Genomic DNA, 14,926 nt, shown 5'->3' with positions numbered 1-14,926 from the left:
CCCGGAGCAGCACCTGCAGTTGTCTGAAAAAAATTGGGGGTAACCGGATCGGTAATGTCTGGAACAAGTATAAGATCCGCGGGAGGGCCGTCATTTTGAATGCATTACAGCGCCCGAACCAGGTCAGTGTTAAAGCATGCCAGTTTCCCAAATCAGATTTCAGTCTATTCAGGAGAGGGACAAAATTAAGCAGGTAAAATTGCGCCAAATCCGCTGCGATGTCAACGCCCAGGTAACGTATAGATTTTTCAGCTCAGTAGAATGGAAAAGCGGAGCGTAGCCTCTTGGCCTCACCATCCGGGACCGATATATTCAATATAGCCGACGGTGCAATTGATTTTATAGTTTGATAGGGTGCCGTATCGCTGGAGAGCCGCGAGTATATTGGGAAGTGAAATGTGTGGATTGGAGACGAAAAAAATTAGATCGTCAGCGTACGCCGCAATTTTGTGGTATGCCGAGGGTTTGGATATGCCAGTAATATTCGGGTCATTCCGAACGTGACACATAAGTGGTTCCAGTGTCAGAATAAAAATTAGGGGAGACAGAGGGCACCCCTGCCTCGTCCCATTAGTGATGGGGAAAGAGTCCGAGCACTCTGAAAGCACCCAATCTCGTCTGATCTTGGAGGCTAAGAAGAGTCAGGCCTGGTTAGTACCTGGATGGGAGACCACCTGGGAATACCAGTTATTGTAGGCTTCTTTTTATGTTGTTGGCGTTGATTCGGTTTTTTTTTCCGCTTGTTTCCCAAGGTGATCATCTTGGCATTTGTCAAGAGGGCTGAGAGAGCCCAAAGAGTTCTCCTACGGCCACATCCCCCTGAAAGCGTCCGATCTCATCTGATCTCAGAGGCTAAGCAGGGTCCGGCCTGGATAGTACCTAATTAAAGGTGCCGTAGGAATCTTTTTATATTGTTGGCTTTGACCTGTTTTTCTTTCGCTTGTTTCCCAAGGTGACCATTTTAGCATCAGTCAAGAGTTTTGAGTATGTCCCAAAGCGTTTGCCTGAGGTCACATCACCCTGAAAGCGCCCGATCTCAGAGGCTAAGCAGGGTCTGGGTCAGATGGGAGACCGCCATGGTCTATGTTGTTGGCGTTGACCTGTTTTTTTTCACTTGTTTCCCAAGATAACCATCTTGGTATTTGTCAAGAGGGTTGAGAATGTCTAAATAGAACACCTATGGCCACATCACCCTGAAAGCGCACAATCTCATCTGATCTCGGAGGCCTAGCAATATACGGCCTGGTTAATGCCTGTATGGGAGACCATCTGTGAATACCAGGCGCCGTAGGCTTCTTTTTATGTTGTTGGCGTTTACCTGTTTATTTTCGCTTGTTTCCCAAGGTGACCATCTTGGCGTTTAACAAGAGGGTTGAGAGTGCCCAAAGAGATCACTAACATCTTTGTATATACTAGCCTCTCTTTAAATTAGCCTCTCTGTGTACCCCAGCCTCACTGTTTACTCTAGCATCTCTGTATACTCAAGCCTATCTACATACACGAGTCTGTATTCTGTATTCACTAGCCTTTCTTCTGTATGCTGTAGTCTTCTATATATACCAGCTTCTCTGTACAGCCTTGCATCTCTGTAAACACTGTGTAAACTAGACAGTCTTATGTATACACTCGCCCACTGTATACACTAGACTCTCTGAATACACTAAACTCTCTGTATACCACAGCCTGTCTTCTGTATACACTAGACTGTAAAAACTAGCTAAAATACACCAGCCTGTCTTCTGTACCCACTAGACTCTCTGTATACACTACCCAGTCTTCTGTATAGAATGTCAGCTTTGATGTATACCCAAGCCTGTCTTCTGTATACTCAAGCCTATCTACATACACGAGTCTGTATTCTGTATTCACTAGCCTTTCTTCTGTATGCTGTAGTCTTCTATATATACCAGCTTCTCTGTACACCCTAGCACTGTAACAGTGCTAGGTTCCTGAAACAGAACACCAGCAATAAGGTGTATACTGTGCAGGAGGCACACAACACCCTTTCTAACTTCTGCACTGCAGATGCATGTATTGCAGAAATTGAACACCAGTAATAAAGGGTAGCTTCAGGTGTGTACTGTGCAGGAGGCACAAAACACCCACTGTAACAGTGCTAGGTTCCCAAGCAGTAAAGACACTGTCCCTGCCTATCGTCCATCCCGTTACTGCAGTTTGTTTACATTTTTGTGATCGGCTGTGAAAGGATCACAGCCGATCACGTGGGTAAACAGCCGGCCAATGGCTGTTTACCAGTGTCGGTGACGAGCAGTGTTCCTGGGGAACACGCCGCCACCGACGTGCACGAGCAGTGCGCTCGCGATCGCGCGCATGCGCCGTGCACGTTCGGGGTGTGACCATCTGTGATCGGCCGTGACTTCATCACGGCCGATCACGTGGTAAACAGCCATAACGAATGGCTGTTCACCCCCTTCGGTGGCGAGCGGTGTCTCCGTGACACGCCGCCACCGAAGAAACAGGGGTGCGCGCGCTCGATCGTGCGCATTTCCTGTTTAAACAGGAGGCCGTCATATGACGGCCTCCCGCCACAATAGGTGCGCCGCCTGGCCGTCATTTGACGGCCGGCGGTCAGCAACTAGTTAATGTAATCAAACTGTATTGCTATGCTTTGCTACTGCAACCACTTCTCAATCAAGTAAACCGTCCCACTGCTTTTCTCACATTTTGCTGCTGTTAAAAAATGTGTTGCAAGTGTTATTTGTTACAAATGGTTATCAGTGTGACAGTTAATGTGGAGAAGAAGTAATACACAAAATAGAGTCAGAAAGAGAAACCTATTGCATAGAGGTAGCGAGAGATGGTTGCATTACTCTTAATGTGCAGTGTGTAAAAGGTTTTAAAAAGAGGGTGTTGTGTGACTTTTGCTTTAACGTAAAATTAGCTGTAGACATTATAACTTATTACAATGATTTAGAGATAGTAATCTCTATAAAATAATAATAATAAGTATAGCAAAACAAATTAGGAAAATATTGAGGCAGTATATATAGGTCGAGATATAGTGAATACACAAAAGGGATCAAGGGATAGTTGCAAAGTCAAGGGATAGTTGCAAAGGTACATTATTTAAGAGTAAATTGATGTAGCTTGCAAATTCCAACGTGTAAATCGTTCCATTAATTTTGTTACGCACGAAGACGGCTTACACTGACTGTTTTCAGTTTCCACTGGAAATAGAATCCTATTGCATAGAGGTAGCGAGAGATGGTTGCATTAGGCCGCGTACACACGCGGGGACTGTTCGCCCAACTTTGTCCGTCAAACAGTTTCGGCAAACAGTCCGCTCAAAATTAGCATGGACGGACATGGCCACACACGACGGACGAACAGTTTGCTGAAACCGTGCGCGATGACGTGAACGGCACGTACGACGGGACGAAAAATACGACGTCCTATACACTGCATTATAACTTTCGGCGTGAAAATCCTTTCTGAGCATGCGCGCAACTTTGTTTGACGAACAAGCCTACACACGCGGGGACTGTCCGCTGAAACAAGGTTTCAGCGGACAGTTTTTCGGAATTTCCGAAAAACCTTGTTCAGCGGACTGTTCGCTGAAACTGTCCGCTGAAAGCCCACACACGAGCGGACTGTCCGCTGAAACTTGGTTTCAGCGGACAGTTTCAGCGAACAGTCCCCGCGTGTGTACGCGGCCTTACTCTTAATGTGTAAAGGTTTTAAAAAGATGGTTTTGTGTGAATTTTGCTTTAACGTAAAATTAGCTGTAGACATTATAACTATGGTTAGGTTTACAATGATTTAGAGTTAGTAATCTCTATAATATAATAATAATAAGTATAGCAAAACAAATTAGGAAAATATTGAGGCAGTAAAGTGGCAGTAAATATTGAGGTCGAGATAAAGTGAATACACAAAAGGGATCAAGGGATAGTTGCAAAGTAATATCCTCATTAAGGCAGAATGTCGGAATAGCAATGAGATTCGATGGTTGCAACATAAAATGAAAAATGAGAACGGCTAAAATACAGAACAACAGTACATAATTAAAGAGTACAGTAGAATATAGTATAAATTATTTAAGATTAAATAGACTTAGAATGAAAAAAATCTAAGTTTAAATCGTTGAGTAAATCGTTGAGTAAATCGTAAATTTATCAGCTAAGTTAACGCTGAGATTATGATTCATTTCACAGTTCCATTACGCGGTCCTTTTCCACTGGTATAGTCATAATGTAATATCAGTAATTGCTATCAGTAAATGTTAAAATTGTAAGACGGTTCACGGTTATGTGGAATTGATATGGATTTAAAAGCGGTACATTAATTTTCTGAAGCATATGGCAGAAAGATGGCTTACACTGCTTTTCTCACATTTTGCTGCGGTAAAAAGAAATGTTTTGTCACTGTGTTTTATGGTTGAATATATATTTTATTGCGTGCCAAACATAGAAAAATAACACAGTTACAGACAGGCAATTGCATCATATACGTAGCCTGGTCACAGAATAAGGCATTGCAATATAAACAGAATGAAGAGAGAAAAGAAAAAAAAAAGGGGGGGGGGAAAGCTGAGAAAGCGGGTATACCAGGGAGAAGGAGAGAAGGGGCAGGGGGGGAGGTAGAGATAGACAGTAAGAGCTGAAAGGGAGAAGAGTAGAATGGGGAAGAACGAGAAGAAGCACAGCATTTGTATTAATAGAAGCAAACCTATGCAAAATACACCTTATTGTTATGCACTCACTTTACAACAAAAATGTTCAGTATAAAAGATGGCAATAATCAAGTTGTTAAGGTTTGGCCGCTAGGCCACAGATGGTCATAAGAATGACTCCCTCCACCAACCGAACCAGGCAAACAGCCTGCTCATGAGATCGTAAGGTTGTTAAGGAATGATTCCGTCTGCGAGTGGTGTCGCCAAATGGACCATAACATAGTAAACCTTTCATAAGCGTCATCCGCCTTCGCCTGCAATTCCTCCATGAGCATTGTGTCATTAAGAATAGCCACCCACGCCGATATGGGGGGGGGGGTGGAATCTTTTTTCCAGTAGAGAGAGATGGCGTGACGAGCCGCGGAGAGACAAAAGTTCAGGAGATTGCATTTCTGCGACCGTACTGACCCAGGGAGAATGGATAAAAGTGCAGACAAAGGCGATGGAGGCAAAGAGGTCTGATACATATCATTGTAAATTGTAAAAATCTTACCCCAAAAAGGGCGTATTCCATCACATTCCCACCAGATATGAACATATGATCCCTGTGCTCCGTGACAGCGCCAACAAACATCAGAGGTGGACGGAAACATCTTGTGTACCGAGACCGGGGCCCTGTACCACCTCGAGAGTAGTTTATAATTTTTCTCCTGTGTAAACCCTGACCTGGAGGATTGATGCGTATGAGTAAAGGAGGTGGACCATTGTGCGGGGGAGATCTCCAAGTGTAGGTCCCTAGACCAGTGGTCCGTGAATGCAGGGAGAGTAGCATACAATCGGGTTTGGATGTCTTTATAGATGTACGACAGGGTATGTCTTGGGGTTTGAGTCAGGTTGCAGAGATCCTCAAATGGTGTGAGCGGTCTATGTGTTTTTCCGGAAAGATGGAGATCTCTGCAAATCTGAGTCAGCGAGATAGTTGTGAGCCAGTCCGTCTTTACAATGGACTGGGGATGTGGAGGAGGACGGAAATGACCTGTAGTAGGATGAACAAATTGATTGGCTGTGGGCCAGTGCTCACGGGTATAGTGCCCGCAGTGTTGCTTAGCCGCAAGGGCTGGGAGGGCCGGGTTGTCAAACAGGGGGGTCAACGGGCCAGGGTCCGTGGATAGGGCATAAGGGACAGCTTTAGCATACCATATTGTGAGAGCTGCTCTTGTTAGAGGGGAAATCCCCTGCATCATCTGGAACCTGGCGTGATGTCCCCACATAAGGGCCCGTAGGTCCACTGGGGCCATATCTTGTTCAATAAAGGTGGAAGGTTTAAGGCGAGGTCTCGGGAACCAGTCCAAGAGTCGGGATAGTATCGCGGATGTGTGGTACAGTCGGAAGTCAGGGAGGCCTGCTCCCCCTCTGAGTTTGGGGGCATTTAAAACTTTATGTTTGAGTCTAGAGGGGTGGTGTTGCCACACAAACCTACCCACCATTGCTCGCAAGGCCAGAAAAAAGGATGTCGGTAGGAGGATGGGAAGGGTCTGGAACAAATATAACGCCTTCGGGAGGATATCCATTTTAATAACACTCGTTCTCCCCCACCAGGAGAGCTTGAGAGTGTGCCATTTTTCAAGAGAGCGCTTAATGGAAGTCAACAAAGGGCTAAAGTTTAGCGCGTACACGTCATTAAGGTTAGCAGGGATCTCCGTACCGAGATATTTGATCGAACGAGATTGCCAATTGAAGGAGAAGCGTTGCTGGACAAATTTTAGGTCGGTCTGGGATAGAGATACATTTAAAGCTTCCGTTTTGTGTAGATTCAGTTTAAAATTACTATGAGCACCAAACCGATCAAGCTCCTCGAGTATGGCAGGAAGGCTAATGCGGGGTCTAGTGACATACAATAGTAAATCATCTGCATAGAGTGATAGCTTACAGGGAGCCGAAGGGGTGTTAATCCCATGAATAGAACTATTATTCCTGATGGCTTGAGCCAGATGTTCGACCGTTATCGCAAACAAAAGAGGCGATAAGGGGCACCCCTGTCTGGTACCGTTCCGGATTCCAAAGGCTTCCGACGTTTCCCCATTAGCTAGGACCCTGGCAGATGGATTCTCGTATAGAGCCATAATTTTGGAGAGCATGCGTGGACCCAAACCTATTTGCAATAGGGAGGCCTGGAGAAACTTCCAGTTCACCCTATCGGACGCCTTTTCGGCATCACAAGCTAAGAGACAAGTGGGGATATTGTATGATTTGGCGTACGAGATAAGGTGCAGGGTTTTAGTGGTGTTGTCCCTGGCTTCACGGCCTGGGACAAATCCCACTTGGTCTCCATGAATGATCGAGGGGAGCAGGGGGGCTAGGCGTGTCGCCAGGATTTTGGAATAGAGTTTGAGGTCCACGTTTAATAGGGATATAGGCCTATAATTTCCACATTGTGTGTGATCCTTCCCTGGTTTGGGTATGACCACTATTTGGGCTTGGAGAATCTGCGGGGAAAGCGGATGCGTGTCATCTATTTCCTCGAACGTCTTGGCCATAAGCGGGGCGAGTTGGGGGGCAAATTTCTTATAAAAGAGCGGAGAGTATCTGTCGGGCCCAGGGCTTTTACCATTCTTCAGACCTTTTATTGCTATAAGGAAGTCATTCGTAGTCAGGGGCAGTTCTAGAGTAGAACTATCAGTAGAGGAAATGGCAGGTAAAGCCGTGTCCCGAATATATTGCGATAAATCGGGTGGAGAAACGGAGGGGGAGGGAGTACTCGGGGAGGGGAGATTGTAAAGTGAGGAGTAGAAGTCTCGAAACTCCGAAACAATCTCAGAGTTCCGAAACCTCTTCTGTTGGGCAGAGGAAGAGAGGTAGGGGATGTGTTGCCTCCGCAGTCTGGGACTGAGAATGCGCGCGAGATGCCTTCCGCACTTGTTCGCCTGCGAGTAGTGAATGTGACGGCCCTTGTGGAACGCGTTCAATGACTTGGCTGAGAAAATCTGAAGTAGATCCCGACGAGCATTCGAGAGTTCCATGAGAGTGCGCGGTTCTAGAGTGCGTTTATGCGAGGCTTCCAGGGAAGCTATCAGGGAGAAAAGCCGGCGTATATCGTCAGTGCGCGCTCGCTTCAACCTGGAGCCGTGCTTTATAAAAACACCACGGATGACGCATTTCAGGGCCTCCCATTTGGTCATGTTGCTAGTCTCATCATGGGCGTGATCAGTAGTAAAGTCCGTGATACCTCAGAGATACATAAGGTATCTGTCAGCAAATTGTCGTTCAGCCTCCATGCGCCTCGACGGAGGCAGCGAGGAAGGTTCCCGAGGGTCAAGTGTACCGGAGCGTGATCCGACCACAGCCGCAACCCGATCTCACATTGAGGGGAAAAGTCTAAAAGGTTTTGGCTGAGGAGAATGTAATCAATCCTACTATAAGAGTTATGTGCCGGGGAGTAATAAGTGTAGTCCCTGTCAGATGGGTGTAGTAGCCTCCAGGTGTCTACCAGTGTCATGTCTGCTAATGTGGCTCTGAGCTTGGTCAACGAGGTGGGTGACAGGTGGGACTTACCAGTGGAAGAGTCGAGTCTCGGCACAAGAGGGACATTCAGATCGCCCCCTAGGATCAGATTAGTGGTTCCGAAAGATTTGAGGCGAGCGGTCACGGAGCACAGGAACTGGAGTTGATTCTGATTGGGGAGATAAACATTGGCAATAGTAAATACATTTTCAAAACACTGCAATTTTAAAAATAAAAACCTGCCATGAGGATCTATGTCGCTCTCAAGCACTTGTGGTGTAAAAGAACTATGAAATGCAATCGAGACCCCCTTGGAGCAAGCAAGAGGGTTCGTGCTGTGAAACCAGGTGGTGTAATGTCTATCTGGGATAGAGGGTACTTTATCAGACCTAAAGTGAGTCTCCTGTAACAATAGAACTTTCGAACCAGCTTTATGAAAGTGACGTAAAATCTGTCTACGCTTTTCAGGAGTGTTAAATCCTCTACAATTGAGAGAGGAGAACTTAAGATCTATCCCAGCAGACATATCGTACGGATGTAGGCGGCATGATAATTGGGTTCAGCAAGTGCGGCTAAGCAGAAGAGTGTGGAAGAGAGCTGTGCAGCAAGGGTAAGGAAGAGAGGAAGAACGAAGAAGAGCCAGGAAGGAGAGAAGTGAAGAAGGTCAGAGCACTGAAGAAGGACAGAGGAAATGTGAGGCCCTAGGAAGGCTAGGGACATGTAGTGCAGGCAAAAGTGTGAACAATGGTCCAGGAACAGCATGAGTTGATGGCCACTGAATAGCAGAAGATGTAAAATTGTAGGGAGATTGCTCCCTCTAGTGTCTATATGAGGGTAAAAGTGATAGACACTACAGCAAAAGAGACTAAAGAATAAAACAGAAACAAAGTCACTAAAGACTCTGTACACCCTATCGTGGGGGAACGTGGGTGAGGTTAACTCAGGGGCTCCGCCCCACCTATAATAAACTGTACTAAATGCTAAACAGACAAACAGCACACAGCGCCTGAAAATATAAATGATAAATGATGTGCGTTACCGAAATCAGATAGTAAAACTAAAGGACGGGCAACCGTCCACTAACGTTTGAAGGGCACATGACATCAAGTCAGGGGAGCAAAGTTAGTAGGCTTAGTATAAAAAACATATGAACCGAACAGTCAACCTGAAAAAAGATAAAAAGGAGAGGAAAAAAAAGAAAAACAAGGGAACAAGTGTTTGACTTTCAGGTCAGAGGTTGTAATGGGACGACCCGGATACCAGGAGTCCAATAAGGCCGCCGTAGAGAACGGAGAGGTAGTTACCCACTGTCAAGTGGGGCTGAGAACGTTCATCCTGGAAGAGATCTGGTGGTACGGGATCGGGACCTCTTCTTCTTGGTCTGCTTCTCCCATGCTGAGGTGCTGGGCAGGCCAGGGGTAAAGGCAGTAAGGGGCCAATCCGGGATCCTGGTTTGGGGCAGTTCAAAAGTGCCAAGGAAGTTGGGCAAGTCCCCTAGCGTGCGGAATGTAGCAGATTTACCCTCATGGGAGGCGAAAAGGTGAAAAGGGAATCCCCATCGATATTTGATCTGTTTGGCATGCAAAGCGTCAGTGACTGGCCTCAGGGCCTTCCGCATCAGCAGTGTCTGTTTAGAGAGATCCGTCAGGAGCATAACCGGTGCGCCGTTAAACAAAATGGAGTCCTGTGCATGCGCGGCTTGCATTATTTCAGCTTTAATATTAAAGAAATGGACGCGACAAATAACGTCTCTAGGGTGATCAGGGCTAGGATTGCGAGGACCAAGAGATCTATGAATCCTATCGATTTCAATCGGCGATTCCTTAGGTTTATTCAGCAATTGGTTAAACATGGTGGTGGCTGCAGTTAACAGATCCTTGTTTTCAATCTTTTCAGGTATACCGCGAATGCGGATATTGTTTCGGCGGCTTCTGTTTTCCTGGTCATCAACGCCATAGAATAAGTGCTGAATTTGGTTAGTATGTTGCTGTAAAATATGATCATGTTCCTTGAGTCTATTCGCAGACTCCTCAGCATGGAGCTCAATGTCCTCAAAACGCTGGCCAATATCTTGGCGCAGATCCTTAAGTTCCCTTCTATAGGATCTCTCTAGTCTGGTTATATAGGCTTCAATGTCACCTTTTGTGGGGAGAGCCTTAATATAGCTCTCCATGTCCCATCCTCTGCTCTGCTTGCCTGTGGCTGGAGAAGGGCTTCTGGAGGGTGTAGGGCTCTCTGGGCTCCCGTCCCGCTGCTCGGGGCACCCTGGGGAGGACGGAGGTGAAGGGGGCCGGGAGGCCTGTACCTTAGAGGCAGTGTGTGCTGCCTGCGCTGCCGCCGAGCGGGTCGCCGCCATCTTGGATTCCGGCGCGGCCTTGTTGTTCGGTCCCCTCGCGGGGAAAAAGCTGTCGATGTCCCCCGGTTTTTGGGTCCCGAGGTGCGGGGGGTGTGTGGGGCTCCTCTCCTGCTCATGGGGATGTCCAGGGAAGCCCGAGGTAGCGGCGCTGTGTGCCGGTGGGAACGGTGGAGCGGGAGCTGAGCTCTCACGCGTCCTACTCCTCCATGCGCTTGGCCACGCCCCCCTGTCACTGTGTTTTAACTGTGACAGTTAAGGTGGAGAAAAAGAAGTAATACAGAAAATAGAGTCAAACAGTGGAAACGTTTATTTGTCATGACAGCTGATACTGGTTGAGCAATAAAACTGTTTTATTAAGATGTAAGACTAGTTTTATTCTCTACATATAGGCTTTTCAGAGAGTTGTATAATATAGGCGACCAATAGGACATTTAAATGGCTTAATATTGTAGGGAGGAAGTATCGCTGTTCAAAGGTAAGAGATTGAAAGCTTAGCTTGAAAATGGACGAGAAATAGTTGCGTTAGTCTAAATTTAAAGGATATGCCGGTACCAATGAGAAAGCTTATATTAGACTAGTTGATCTTTGCATTACACAATCCTATTATTATTATTATTATTATTATTATTAAGATCATAGTGCAGACAGATACTCAGTTAATGTCAGAGATACTCGGTTAATGTCAGAAAAGCAATAAAACTGTTTACATCGTTAGCGAGCGATAGTTACATTACTCTTAGTATGTGCAGCATGTCTGGTAGGATGGTTTTGTGAACATTTTGCATTACCGTACAATTAGCGGTAGAACTCATCGAAGTGAATAGATTTAACCAGATTTTGAGATAGTACTCTCTATTTCTAATAAGAAATAAAGAAAAATAAGTCAATGTGACAGTTGATGTGGAGAATTACAAATATGCAAAATAGAGCAAAAGAGTACATTGTTTATTTTGATGTATGATCGTTTTATTGCATGCTTGATGTGGATGATTAAAATCGTGTAGTGAGTATAATCTATATTTAGCATAAGAATGAAAAGGAATAACATGGCAATGAGACAAACTCCATTAGAGATGTGAGCTAGATGAAATGATGAAATGTCTCTGTATAGCCCAGATTGTCTTTTGTTATCACTTAGCCTACCCTCTAAATTCACTAGTCTCTCTATATACACCAGCATGTTTACACTAGCCGGTCTTCTGCATACAATAGCCTGTCTTCGATATACACTAGCCTATGTTCTGAATACACTAGCCCGTCTTCTGTCTTCTGTATGCCCTAGCCTGTCTTCTGTATACATTAGTCTCTCTGTATAAACTAGCATCTCTGTATACCCCAAACTGTCTTCTGTAAAAACTTGTCTCTCTTTATAGCCTGTCTAGCCTTTCTTCTGTACACACTAGCTTCTCTGTATACACTAACCAGACTTCTATATACAATAGCTTCACTCTATGCACTAGACTCTCTGTATAATCTAGCCTCTCTATATACCCTAGATAGTGTTCTGCATACACTAGCCTCTCCGTAGAAGCCAGCCTTTATTCTGTATTCACTAGCCTTTCTTCTGTATGCTGTAGTCTTCTATATATAATAGCTTCTCTGTACACCCTTGCATCTCTGTAATACACTAAACCCTCTGTATACCACAGCCTGTCTTCTGTATACACTAGACTGTAAAAACTAGCTAGAATACACCAGCCTGTCTTCTGTACCCACTAGAATCTCTGTATACACTACCCAGTCTTCTGTATACACTGTCAGCTTGGATGTATACCCAAGCCTGTCTTCTGTATACACTAGTCTCTCTATATGCACTGTCCTATCTGTATACACTCGACTCTCTCTATACACTAACCTCTCTATATACACTAACATCTTTGTATATACTAGCTTCTCTTTAAGCTAGCCTCTCTGTGTACCCCAGCCTCATTGTTTACTCTAGCATCTCTGTATACTCAAGCCTATCTGCATACACGAGTCTGTATTCTGTATTCACTAGCCTTTCTTCTGTCTTCTATATATACTAGCTTCTCTGTACACCCTTGCATCTCTGTAAACACTGTGTAAACTAGACAGTCTTATGTATACACTCGCCGACTGTATACACTAGACTCTCTGAATACACTAAACTCTCTGTATACCACAGCCTGTCTTCTGTATACACTAGACTGTAAAAACTAGCTAGAATACACCAGCCTGTCTTCTGTACCCACTAGACTCTCTGTATACACTACCCAGTCTTCTGTATAGAATGTCAGCTTTGATGTATACCCAAGCCTGTCTTCTGTATACTCAAGCCTATCTACATACACGAGTCTGTATTCTGTATTCACTAGCCTTTCTTCTGTATGCTGTAGTCTTCTATATATACCAGCTTCTCTGTACACCCTAGCACTGTAACAGTGCTAGGTTCCTGAAACAGAACATCAGCAATAAGGTGTATACTGTGCAGGAGGCACACAACACCCACTCTAACTTCTGCACTGCAGATGCATGTATTGCAGAAATTGAACACCAGTAATAAAGGGTAGCTTCAGGTGTGTACTGTGCAGGAGGCACAAAACACCCACTGTAACAGTGCTAAGTTCCCAAGCAGTAAAGACACTGTCCCTGCCTATCATCCTCTTTCCCTGACCACCGCAACACATTATACAAGGCCGCCGCGCTAGCGGCCTTATATAGTGTGGGGTGTGTACTAAACCCCCCTGAGCTATAATTGGCCACAGGAATCCTGCCTGTGGTGAATTGTGGCTCTCCTCACAGAGGATGTCACATCTGTTCTTATTATATAGAACCTATTATGCTCCTCGTAAACTTTTTTAGTTTGGCCGAACGGCCGGACGCAAGTTGCCCCCGGTGTGGGAACATGGGGGGAGACATGATGCACATGTTTTGGAGATGCCCGAAGTTGATCCGCTACTGGACAGAGGTGACAGGAACCATTGATCGGGTGTTTGGAACCTCCACCAGGATGGAGGCGAAGTATTGTCTCCTGGGATTAGTTGAAGGAGTTGGAAACCCGGGAAGTAGCCAGATGGCAGTTCTGAGATGCCTATTTCAGGCAAGGAAACTGATTGCCCAACCCTGCTTAACCTCCAATGTTGGCAATGACTTGTTTTTTTTTCGCTTGTTTCCCAAGATGACCATGTTGGCGTTTGTCAAGATGGTTGAGAGTTTTCCCCGAAGAGATCGCCTATGGCCCCATCACCTTGAAAGTGCCTGATCTTGTCTGATCTCGGAGGCTAAGCATTGTCGGGCCTGATTAGTAACTGGATGAGAGACCAACTGGGAATACCAGGTGCCGTAAGATTCTTTTTATGTTGTTGGCGTTGACATGGTATTTTTTTTCCGCTTGTTTCCCAAGGTGGTCATCTTGGCATTTGTCAAGAGGGCTGAGAGAGCCCAAAGAAATCTCCTACGGCCACATCCCCCTGAAAGTGCCCGATCTCATCTGATCTCAGAGGATAAGCAGGGTCCGGCCTGGATAGTACCTAATTAAAGGTGCCGTAGGAATCTTTTTATATTGTTGGCTTTGACCTGTTTTTCTTTTGCTTGTTTCTCAAGGTGACCATTTTAGCATCAGTCAAGAGTTTTGAGTATGTCCCAAAGCGTTCGCCTGAGGTCACATCACCCTGAAAGCGCCCAATCTCAGAGGCTAAGCAGGTTCTGGGTCAGATGGGAGACCGCCAGGGTCTATGTTGTTGGCGTTGACCTGTTTTTTTTCACTTGTTTCCCAAAATAACCATCTTGGTATTTGTCAAGAGGGTTGAGAGTGTCTAAATAGAACACCTATGGCCACATCACCCTGAAAGCGCACAATCTCATCTGATCTCGGAGGCCTAGCAGTGTACGGCCTGGTTAATACCTGTATGGGAGACCATCTGTGAATACCAGGTGCCGTAGGCTTCTTTTTATGTTGTTGGCGTTTACCTGTTTATTTTCGCTTGTTTCCCAAGGTGACCATCTTGGCGTTTAACAAGAGGGTTGAGAGTGCCCAAAGAGATCACCTACGGCCCCATCACCCTGAAAGCGCCCAATCTCATCTGATCTCAGAGGCTAAACAGTGTCGGGCCTGGTTAGTACCTGGATGGGAGACCGCCTGGCAATACCAGGTGCCATAGGCTTCTTTTTATGTTGTTGGCTTGGAACTGTTTTTTTTCGCTTGTTTCTCAAGGCGACCATCTTGGCGATTGTCAAGAGGGTTGTGCGTGTCTTGAAGAGAACGCTTACGGCCACATCACCCTGAAAGCACCCGATCTCATCTGATTTCAGAGGCATAGCAGCGTCAGGCCTGGTTAGTACCTGGATGGGAGACTGCTTGGGAAGACCAGGTGACATAGAAGGATCTGGCCTGGTTAGTGTCTTGATTGGGAGATCGCCTGGGAATACCGGATGCCGTAGGATTATTTTTATGTTGTTGGCTTTGACCTTTTTTA

The 14,926-nt window shown here is 45.7% G+C and overlaps 1 pseudogene; it reads left to right on the top strand.

The window, feature by feature from the left end:
* The first annotated feature begins 14,495 nt into the window (after positions 1-14,495).
* LOC143936725 (5S ribosomal RNA) lies at positions 14,496-14,614 on the top strand (annotated as a pseudogene).
* The last annotated feature ends 312 nt before the right edge of the window (positions 14,615-14,926 follow it).

This window comes from Lithobates pipiens, unplaced genomic scaffold, assembly GCF_037356315.1.
Source record: "Lithobates pipiens isolate NorthernLeopardFrog02 unplaced genomic scaffold, aLitPip1_a1.2 Scaffold_28, whole genome shotgun sequence".
NCBI lineage: Eukaryota > Metazoa > Chordata > Amphibia > Anura > Ranidae > Lithobates > Lithobates pipiens.
This window is presented reverse-complemented; position numbering and strand designations above follow the sequence as displayed.